Source organism: Nuphar pumila, chromosome 12, assembly GCF_984573655.1.
Source record: "Nuphar pumila chromosome 12, dmNupPumi1.hap1.1, whole genome shotgun sequence".
Lineage (NCBI taxonomy): Eukaryota > Viridiplantae > Streptophyta > Magnoliopsida > Nymphaeales > Nymphaeaceae > Nuphar > Nuphar pumila.
In genome coordinates this window covers 102,326,422-102,337,886 of record NC_143260.1, presented here as the reverse complement: position 1 = coordinate 102,337,886, position 11,465 = coordinate 102,326,422, and the positions used below count along the sequence as shown (strand labels likewise).

General features: G+C 37.1%; 1 long non-coding RNA gene across 1 annotated transcript; it reads right to left on the bottom strand.

Annotated features, from left to right (window-relative positions):
• Positions 1-8,424: 8,424 nt before the first annotated feature.
• LOC149821367 (uncharacterized) lies at positions 8,425-9,150 on the bottom strand. The gene is made up of 3 exons (XR_016426623.1): positions 9,112-9,150; positions 8,732-8,843; positions 8,425-8,643 (listed from the first exon to the last, which is right to left on the bottom strand). It is a non-coding gene; the product is annotated as an uncharacterized LOC149821367 (long non-coding RNA).
• Between the last annotated feature and the right edge of the window lie 2,315 nt (positions 9,151-11,465).

Below are 11,465 nucleotides of genomic sequence, written 5' to 3'. Positions count from 1 at the left end.
GGAAAACCTGTCTGGGATTAGGGTTATTCTAAAATTAGCGACGGATTAATTCTGTCGCTAAGCCAACGTAAATCAAATTTATGAAACGAGCGACAGACTATATTTCGTCGCCAATTCCGTCGCTAATTAGCGACGGAATAGCTTTTGCACTACAAGAAACCTGTGGATTAGCGACGACCTAAATCCGTCGCTAATTCTGACGGATTAGCGACGGATTTAGGCCATCGCAAATTTTTGCTCGCTAATTGGCGAAAAAACTTATCTGTCATTAATTCCATCGCAAATTTGCGATAGATTAGCGATGGACATTATCCTTCGCCAATCTGTCGCTAAATTTACAAAAAAATAATAAAAAAAAAATTGATCCCTGTCGGGCGGTATTCCGGCAGCAATAAGCCAGACTTATACCGCACCCGGCTGGGATTTCACAGACTTGTATCGTCCTCCGTGAACCGGTGCTCTCCGGCATCGCCGTCCTCCGTGAACCAGCGTCGCCTTCCTCCAACAATCGCTCAGCCTCGTCGCCATCCATCGTGAAACGACGTCCTCCGAACTCGTCGCCGTCCTCCGTCGTCACCGTTGCTGTCCTCCGACGTCGTCACCGTCGCCGTCCTCCGACGTCGTCACCGTCCTCTGGTGTCGCCGTCCTCCGTGAAACGGCGTCCTCCGAAGTCATCGCCGTCCTCCGGCGTCGCCGTCCTCCATGAAACTGTGTCCTTCGAAGTCCGCACCGTCCTCCATCGTCGCCGTCCTCCATCGTCGCCGTCCTTCGTCGTCGTCGTCCTCCATCGTCGTCGTCCTCCGGGGTCGCCGTCCTCCGTCGTCGCCGTCCTCCGTCGTCGCCATCCGCCGGCGTCGCCGTCCTCCAACAATCTGCCTCATCGCCGTCATGCTCTCCAACGCGCTCTTCGACGGGGAGAGAGCGGTTTAAATCGCGCGGTCGATTTAAATTTCGAACGAGGAGAGAGGGAAAATTTTGCGCTCGGTTTAAATCGAAAATTAGCGAGGGATTTAGCGAGGGAATTTTTCCGTCGCTAATTAGCGACGGAAAAATTCCCTCGCTAAAATGATTTTCTTGTATTGAGAATTAGCGACAAAAAATTGTTGTCGTTAATCTATCGCTAATTAGCGATGAAACAACCTTCATTGCTAATCCGTCGCTAATTAGCGACGGATTCATGAAAAAGGTTTTCTCTAGCTAATTTGTCGCTAATTTGCGACGGAAAAAATCCGTCGCAAATTTCCGTCGCTAATTAACAATTTTCTTGTAGTGTTGTCACAAACGTCGTCGCCAAATGGTGCAGCCATAACAACAAAACAATATGTCGCAAAAGTCATCGCTAATTAGCGACGGACTTGGCGACTGACTATATTCCGTTGCTGTTTTCGTAAGTTTCGTTCATTATAGCGACGGATGTTTTTCGCTCATTAATCCATCGCTAACTAGCGACGGAAATATTCCGTCACTAAAGTTCGTCGCTAACAACGTATTTTCTTGTAGTGGAAGAAGGGGCATAAGAAGGTGAACTGTTTGAAGTACAAGAAGTGACTCAAAAATAAAGGCAATAAGTCATTCATTTTTCATGAGTGCAATTTAATCCATGTTTCATTGCATAGTTGGTGGATTGATTCTGGTGCCACGGTATACATTACCAACTCTTTACAGACATTTCTGAACAAGAGGAAACCAATAGAGCATGAGAGAAGCATCTTTTCTGGAAATAGGATGAGTTCGCATGTCAAGAATGTTGGGACCTGCAGAATTGTGTTGGAGTCAGAATTCATATTGGATTTGGTCGATAGCTTCTATGTTTCATCCTATAATCGAAACCTGATTTCAATTTCAAAACTTGATAAGTTTGGTTTTGTATTTCAATTTGAAAATTCCAAACTTATTATTATGAAAAATTCAATGAATATAGGTTCTGCATATATGCGTGATGGTTTGTATCGATTAAGAACCAAATTCCAAATTCTGGAATCTCACTCCATTGAGAACACAATGATTGGTAATAAGCATGGCCTAAAGGATGATCAATCCTATATGCTTCGGCATCGAAGCTTAGGACATATCTCGAAAGAGAGAGTCCAAAGACTCGTGAAAGAAGAAATTCTCGGATCCCTTGATTTTATGAATATAGAGCCATATGTTGACTGCATAAAGGCTAAGCAATCTAACATGTATAAGAAAGATGCCAAACACAATAATGAAAAGCTAGAAATAATGCATACGAATGTTTGCGACCCTTTTTCACCGTGTTATACAGGTAAAAAGTATTTTGTCACATTTATAGACGATTACTCATAGTATATGTATCTCTACTTATTATATAAATTCAAGAAAGAAGTAGATAAACAAACCGATAAAGTTATTAAATTTGTCAGGTCTGATAGAAGTGGTGAATATTATGGTCGTTTCACTAAGATGGGACAAAAGAAAGGTCTATTTGCACAGTTTCTAAAAGAGGAAGGCATTGTACCTCAGTATACCATGCCTAGTAGTGCTTACAAGAATGGTGTAGCTGAAAGGAGAAACTGTACGCTTAAAAAAATGGTTCAAGCGATGTTGAATCACTCAAACCTTTCTTTGACCTTTTGGGGTGAAGCTCTTAGGACAACAATGCATATTTTGAATAAGGTTCCTACGAAGGTTGTTCAAAAGACTCCTTATAAATTATGGACATGTAGGAAACCTTCTTTGTCATATCTGCGCTTATGGAGATATCTGGCAAAAGCTAAACTGTACAACCCACATATAAAAGCTTTTATCCTAGGACAACTTGTGGTTTCTTCGTTGGTTAACCAGAAAGGTCAAAAGGCATTAGGTTTTATTGTCCATCTCATACACCACAGATAGTGGAAACAGATAAAGCAAGATTTCTTGAAAATGATTCTATTAGGAAAGATGCGTCTTAAAATATTGATTTTGAAGAAATATAGGATTCATGTTTCATACCTGCTAAGGATAAAGACCCAAATTTTTCTATCATTGTCCCTTCGAGTATTGTAAGAGAAAGCCTGGTCAATGAACATCAATCCCAACTAGATCCGGTTGTTGATGAGGATGTACAACAACAACAACAGGATACAGAGGCTCATTTTGAACCACCTGTAGCACCTGTATGGAGGTCCACCAGAATAAAAAAAATTTGCTATCCATCCGGACTATGTGGTGTATTTACAAGAGTCAAATGATTTCATAGACATTGATAAAGATCCCTTCATATTTGCAGAAGCCATTGAAAGTGAAAGATCAACACATTGGATCAATGCCATGAAAGAAGAGCTTGACTCTATGGCAAAGAATCAAGTGTGGAATCTTGTACCTCGACCTGATGGAGTTAGACCTGTTGGTTGTAAATGAGTTTATAAGACCAAAACAGACTCTTAAGGTCATGTGAAGTAGTACAAGGCTAGGCTTGTTGCAAAAGGTTTCACGCAGATAGAGGGCATTGATTATAATGAGACTTTTTCTCCTGTCTCAACTAAGGAATCATTCAGGATAATCATGGCCCTCGTAGCTCATTTTGATTTAGAGCTACATCAGATGGATGTGAAAACTGCTTTCTCGAATGAGGATCTGGATGAGAAGGTATATATGCAACAACCACCTAGTTTCAGTATAGATGACTCAAATAACTTAGTTTACAAATTGAAAAAGTCAATTTATGTACTTAAACAGGCCTCCCGCCAGTGGTATAAGAAGTTCAATCAAGTAATTATGAACTTTGGATTCACTGAAAATATTGTTGATCAGTGTATTTACATTAAGACTAGTGGTAATAAGTTCATAATTTTGGTTTTATATGTTGACGATATTCTTCTTACAACTAATGGTTTGAGTCTATTACATGAAACAAAAGATTTTTTTTTCTTTCATTTCGATATAAAGGACATGGGTGAGGCCACTTATGTCCATGGAATCGAGATCCATCATAACAGAACTAAGGGTGTCCTTAGCCTCTCTCAGAAATCTTATATCATTAAGGTTCTTAAAAGATATGAGATGTAGAATTGTTTTCCTGGTTCCGCACTTATAGTGAAAGGGGATAAATTGAGCTTAAAGGACTGTCCTCAGGATGATATTGCAAAGGCTCAGATGGATGTTGTTCCATATGCTTCAGCAGTTGGAAGTTTGCAGTACGTGCAGACCTGCACTCGACCTGATATAACATTTGTTGTAGGAATGCTTGGTAGATATCAGTTAAATTCAGGCATTATGCACTGAAAGACTGCAAAGAAAGTCATGCGCTATTTACAAGGAACAAAAGACTATTTGTTAACCTACAGGAAAGCTCACCACCTAGAGGTTGTTGGATACTTTGATGCGGACTTAGAAGGGTATATTGACAGTTGAAAATCCACTACTGGAAACATTTTCCTACTAGCGGGTGGTGTTGTCTCATGGAGAAGTGGAAAGCAGTCTACCACTGTTGCTCATACTATGGAGGCAAAATTTATTGTTCTATACGAGACTTCATCGCAGGCCATTTGGATAAGACACTTCATTATAGGTCCTAGTATTGTGAACTCTATTGAGAGACCACTAAAGATCTCTTGTGATAATGAAGCAACTATGTCATTTTCAAATAACAACAAGAGCTCAACATCGTGTCGACACATGGAGTTAAAATATTTTGTTGTTAAAGAAAGGACTAAGAATCATCTGATATGTATTGATATAATTGAGATGAAGGAAATGACTGTGGATCCTCTTACTAAAAGGCTAGCACCGAGATTGTATTCCCAACATGTAAAGGGGATGGGTCTTTTTTATTCCTTCTGATGTATGACAATACATTAAGTTATCACATTTGTATATATGAATTTGATTCTCCATGGCTTTGTATATTATTGATTTTGCATAAAGGATCTCTCATATGGGTTAGAGAGAATAGTAGAATAACAATATTAAATGACCAATAGAATAGGTGAGAGACCAACCTAGTCATAAAAGTAATTTCAAACATGCTTAAGCATTGAAGGTGAATTTTAGTGTAGTACATAAGAATATGTCATTTCATAAAGGAGTGTTCATCTCCATGACTCATTTGATTCATTCTTGTGATAAAGGGTAGCATGTAAACTCACTTGAAGAATTAAATCGAGATAACGGTATAAACCTCGATTTAGTGCACTTTTAGTATTAATGGGTCAAGTGAGAGAATGCCGTGATATTATCTAGCAACAAGAAATTTATAAAAAAGGAACTATCCTAACATCCATTTATTCATCACGAGGACATTAAAATTATGTTAGATTCACTAAAATCAACTTAAATCTGTGCCACAAAATAATGCCAATATTTTGGATTTGTTGTCAATTTTTCTCAATGTGATTAATCCAAATAAAATCACATTTAATATAGTTATCATGTTTTTCATGTAATGATTTTATAGTAACTTCATTTTATTTCCTAAAAGTACCAAGACTTTCTTGCAATCTTGGTATGCAGTTGGGGTTTAATATCGTTAGCATATGTATTCTCTTTTTTTCTTTCGACAGAGAAAGCTGAGGTTAGGCAGACAGTTATAAAACCATATACCATTGGGATTCGAACTTGCAACGTCCCAACACAAGTTGACGTGCACTAACTGTTCCTGCCACACAAGCAGAGCCCGAAGTTGGTTATCAGATGTATCCTCTGACAACAAGGAATTGAAACTTCTTCGTGCACTAACTGTTCCTGCCACACAAGCAGAGCCCCCAGTTGGTTAGCAGATGTATCCTCTGTCAACAAGCAATTGAAGCTTTTTCTAGTTTGTTCTTCACATCCCTTGTTAGAGAGAGAGAGAGGGGAGGGGGTTACAACAGGTCGTTATATGTTGTCGTCAAATTATTTTTAGTGTTTAGAAGTGTAAAATATTATTGTGTTTTTTATTTTTTTATATAATTTAATTTATCAAAATTTTCTCAAGATTTTTCTAAAAAACAAAACTTTTAAAAATCTTCCAAGATTTTTCCTTGCTGAGAAATTTTGGAGAACAATATTTTTATGACTGACAAAAATCCATGTCTATAAGCGAGCCTATCATTAGGGCTGGTAAATGAACCAAACAGCTTGTAACTCGGCTCGGTTCAGCTCATCACAAACTCGGTTGTGATAGGTTTGTATAGCTGGCCAGCTCGTTTAGCTCAAATGAATAGAGCCCAAACACAAGGTGTTCGGCTTGGCTCAAATTGGGAGAGCTCGTGTGTGTGTGATGTCTGTGTGTGTGTATATATATATATATATATATATATAGTAACTGAAATAAGTTTACCAACCAAATATGTTTACTAGTATGAACCAAGATTTTCACAAGTTTTTTTGCTTTTTTTTAAAATTTCACGGTACGGATGTGATTTAAGTGCTTGGTTTTATAGAAACAGACTCTTGGATAATCCAATTACGATATGTATAAAAAGAATCCTTTAAGTGTTAAAAATCAATGTCTTAGAATTTTCATAAATATTCAAGCATACAAAAATCACACTTCTTGATCCAATTACGATGATCCAACAGTCGATTCCTAGCAAATGGACTATGCCGAATTCATTGAAAAGGTTGTTTGCAAAAAAACTATGAAAATATCGATTCATACTAGCAAACATATTTCAGTTTATATATATATATACATTTTGTTGTAATCGGATATGATTTTGGCTGACTATATCCATATTCTGTTTAATTAAGATCCTATTCATTGACATCCCTAACTCGTTTCCTATTTAGTTGCTTTTTAAGTTTATCTTTAAATCATGGTAAGCATGCTTTTGTTTTTTAACCTCTTATCTTGCTTTTCTTATTTAAATTACCGTTTTCTTTTTCTTGCTCTTGTTAGATTAGATGAATGGATAATTTATTTGTTAAAACACGTTCATGGGAGGGTATGTTCCTTGTTTCTACCTTTAAAGTTTTAAAATGACATATAAGAAACTTTTTTCCTGCTTTTTAATGGTAACTAAAATATAAGCATTTATTGTTATCTTTTAACTTGGGTTAAATTATAATTCAAATTACAACAATGGACAATACAAGAAACCAAAACATTTTAACTTTTAGTTACAACAAGGGACAATACAACATGGGGCTCCGGAGCATGGCTGGGATTCTTGGGGTTGAGCGGTGCTTTAGCAAGAAGGAAGGTGAGGGCAGCCACAGATACCATCAGTCTGGTCACGGGGTTGGCTTTCTTTCTGTTGAAGCAGGCAGCGGAGAAGAAGAGCAGCTGCTCCGGTGAGGCGGAGGTGGCGGGTTTGTTCGACTGGGGCACCGTGTTGAGTCACGCCCATGGGGTGATGTTTGGGATAGAGGATGTGAAGGTCTCACTGCGGATGGTGCCGTCGCCGCTGAGATGCAGCAGGGAGTGCAGTTATTCGGGCTACCTCCATTGGCTCTGCTCTGCACATGGGGCTGCTTCCACGAACACCCATGCCTGATTTTTGTTTGATTTTGGATATTGATTGTTTTGGTGACTGATGTGTACAGTTTCACACAATTCCATTGTAGGATACTCTTTGTTTATCAAATACAACGAAAAACTCGGTAATCCTTTTTTGCCTTCTCAAACGTGCTCTGTGGTTTCCGTTTTCAATAACTTTTGTTCTTGATGGATGCAACCAAATTAATACTATCTACTAAATTTGATGCATTCACCCAAATACCTGCTAATTCGTCAAAAGTCATTTCAAACTATTTTACCCTTGACAGATGTTTTGCATGGGCCAACGACATTCACACTTTTTTATATGAATCTCCTAACCAAAGTGGTTTCTTACTTTTTACGAGGAATACCAACGAAACGTTTGAAGGTCAAAGTAGCGAGCCCGTGCAAAACCCATTTGGTGCTAAAGCGCGTGCTAAATGGGTTTTTGGGGCTTTTTATTTTTAAATTTTGACCCTACAGATGTGATTTATGTACTTGATTTTATAGAGATCAGCTCTTGAAGCATTTGATTTGAACACATGGGTGGGTTTTATAAAGTTTGAAAAATCAACCATCCAAAATTTTTGTAAATTTTTAAAGCTCCAAACATCATTTATTTCATCAAAAACACATGATCCACGTGTGGGTTCTTAGTAAATCGACTATGCCCAACACATTTTGGGAGCTGAAACTGCATAAAAAGCACCAAAGAAGCCCAAAAACCCAAGTTAAAATGTATATTATATAGGTAATATATATATATATATATATATATATATATATATATATATATATATATATATATATATATATATATATAATATACATTTTAAGTATATAAAAGAAAAACACAAAAAGTGTATACAAAATAAGGATGCATGAAAAAATATATATATAAATATGCTATTAAGTATAATACCTATTTTTAAGTGTAATTTATAAAAAATATGTATACTCTATGTATTAAAAACATGACTTTTCCTCAAAAAAAAGGAAAAAAGAAGATTCCTGCTTGAATTATTTAAAAGAAATGAATTTATTTCAGTCATTACTGAGTTGGACCCATCGAGAAAGAATAGGAAGTCCAATAAATAGTTGTCGCATCAATGGAACATATGGCTGCTCTTTCTCCTTATCATACTGAAAAGTCGCTCAAACCCTCTGCGCCTTCATCTGGGTGGTCAAGAGCTCAACTACGGGCGTCTTTCCAAATTATAATAATCTGCCTATGTCTCTGAATATCATGGGATCAAACCAACCAATAAAACATTGGATGTTTAATTAGAACAAGAATTATAGGCCTCGTTAGGCAGCAGAATTACCTGCGTGTTGCTTGAAGATGTCGCTTTTCCTCACCCAGTTAAACTGGTGCATTTTTTCCTTTCTTATTTCTGAAAGAAGTTAAAATCGTGCACGTATTACTGTTCCCATCATCTGCAAACACTTAATTAATGCCAATAAGAGTTAGGTGAATACAACTCCATCTTAGAGCTAGGAAATTTTTTACTTTGAAGCTTGTGTGGGGATCTCGTTTCCATCGAAAAGTACTGAATATATATATATATATATATATATATAGAGAGAGAGAGAGAGAGAGAGAGAGAGAGAGAGAGAGTGTCTTGTGTTGTTTTCCACAACTGTATGCAGAGAGAGAGAGAGAGAGAGAGAGAGAGAGTGAGTGAGTGAGTGGTGTTGGGGATACCATTTCTATGGTGCTTGCGAATGCTTTGTAACTTCTTATCTAGTTGACTTCTTTACAAGGGAGTGATACCGGCGGCATCTTGAGGCATCAGCTACAGCTGCCACCGGTATCATCTCTCCTGTAAAGAAGCCAGCGTAAGATAATGATGGGCTTGAGAGAGAGAGAGAGAGAGAGAGAGAGAGAGAGAGAGAGAGAGAGAGAGAGAGGTGTTGAGCTATTGCCAGTATTTTGGTTGTGTGGAATGAGAAACGATTAGACCAGCTATATAATATACAAACATGTGGACGGCCCGTGTTACCCTAAAAAAATGTATCTGACATGACTTGTCGATAGTATCGTTGTTAGCTTCAGAAAATATGCATTATCGATATCCTCTAGTACTATATATAGTTCCTATGTCTGATTGGCTGATGCAGTCGACAAGTGGTTGAAAAAAAATATTCTTTGTTGAGTAATAATGATAATATTTATAGTTCACCGTTTAAAGGTGAACCAACACCAGCTAACAATTTTGTTGAAATTGAAAATACCAATAGCGGTGGGGCAATCTTTAGTGGCGAGATAAATATAAGGGCGAGATGCTCAGTTTGCTGCTTATAGGTTATAACAATGATGTATTATTCTAACCGTTATAGGCAATAACAGCCTGATCCTTACTCATCGTTATAGGCAATAACCGAAAGAATTAACTCACCGGTATAAGCTATAACGACCAGACAGGGATCTTGCTGTTATAGACTACAAACCCATAAATAAAAAACTAAAAATTAATTTTCAGGAAATTTTCTACATTCAAAAGATGTCTTGTAAAGAGCTCTTTGCAAACCATGCTGATGACATATTACACAAGAAGGCACCACCAAAGTATTATAATAAATAAAAAAAGAAAATTTTGCTAAACTAATTTGAAGGTAAGCTATTTTTTCTAATAAATTGAGATACCTTCTGGTGGTTGTCACTGCAACAAGGCATCGTCATTGTATTAAATTTAAGAAATATACAGTTGTTAGCTTACACTAAACCGTCTAAGTTAATTATTCCAAACCATCAAGTACCCAGAGTAATTACTAAAAGATCAAAAAACACAATTAAAAGGGTTAAAAATATATTTACCTGAAGTACAATATTAGTTTCACCTAATCTTGTAATCATTTCTTTTGATAGCATCGGCAAAAGTTCAAAAAATCTAGTGAAAAATATGAAGTGCCAAAGTGATTTTCACCCACACAAGTACCAAACAACCTATATGATCTTAATGAAACAAGTCCATTCACGGGCTAAGCAGAACAAAAGAGAACAAGCCTTCAAGTTACATCATGCTGCAATACTTAACAAAATAAGCTTCATAGAAAGAAGTACAAGTTATCACAATCAAGAATAATGATCAATGTAATCAACAAGTGTATCATTTAATAAAGATTCTTTAAGGCGTTCATAGAGAACTACATACTCTATAGCCTTTATCAGTTGACTTATTTCTTTTAAGGATGTAAAAATCTGGTTTACTTAATTCATAAAGACAAAATAGATTTTTCACTTTATTTTAGATAAAAAATTCAAGGTTATTAACTAATGAAAATAAACCAAGAAGGCAACAATGATGAACAATCACTTGACCCAAGAATACATCATTTTGAAAACTAGCAACCTGATGCTATAAAATCTGACCCAACAACAAGAGTTTCTGATAGATAGTGTGACCATAGGTTCTTGCTCTATCTAGAATGATCTTTCTGACCGGTAGCACAAAAGCATGCATACATATCTCAAGTCACATCATTAGTACATTTTCATCCTCTAATCTATTGATTTTTTCTTGTAAGCAGGCCTGAAAATTATTAAGCAACAGTTTTTTACAGGCATATGCACATGGATTTTTTTTCTTCTCTTTCTAAGAATCAAAAAGGAAATGCATGAGGATTGTCTGTTTGAGAGGAAGAAAAGAGAAGTCAGCAACAAGGATTTATAACATTGCTTAATAATGAGTAGTTGACCATAATAAATAACAAATGCATATGTGGATTGTCTTATAAACTCAATCTGTAATCAAACATGTTGTTTACATAGTGTCCCATCGTCAATGAGGCAATGATGAAGGAGGAAACACAGTGTCCCATAGTCAATGAGGTAAAGTCGAGGACAGTTGCTCGTGCTTTCTGCTCTGATGGAGTCCGAAAGATATGTATGAGTAGGAGGCCAATGGAGCAAAGGAGGGAGGAGTGGGAGACTGATGGAGTGGAGGAGGGAGATAATTGGGCATGGGACTTCATAGGTTAACAAAGGCTCGGAGGCAGTCGAATCGTCAAAGGAGAGGGTGAATAAAAGAGTTGCGCATGTGAATGAAAAAGGGAAGG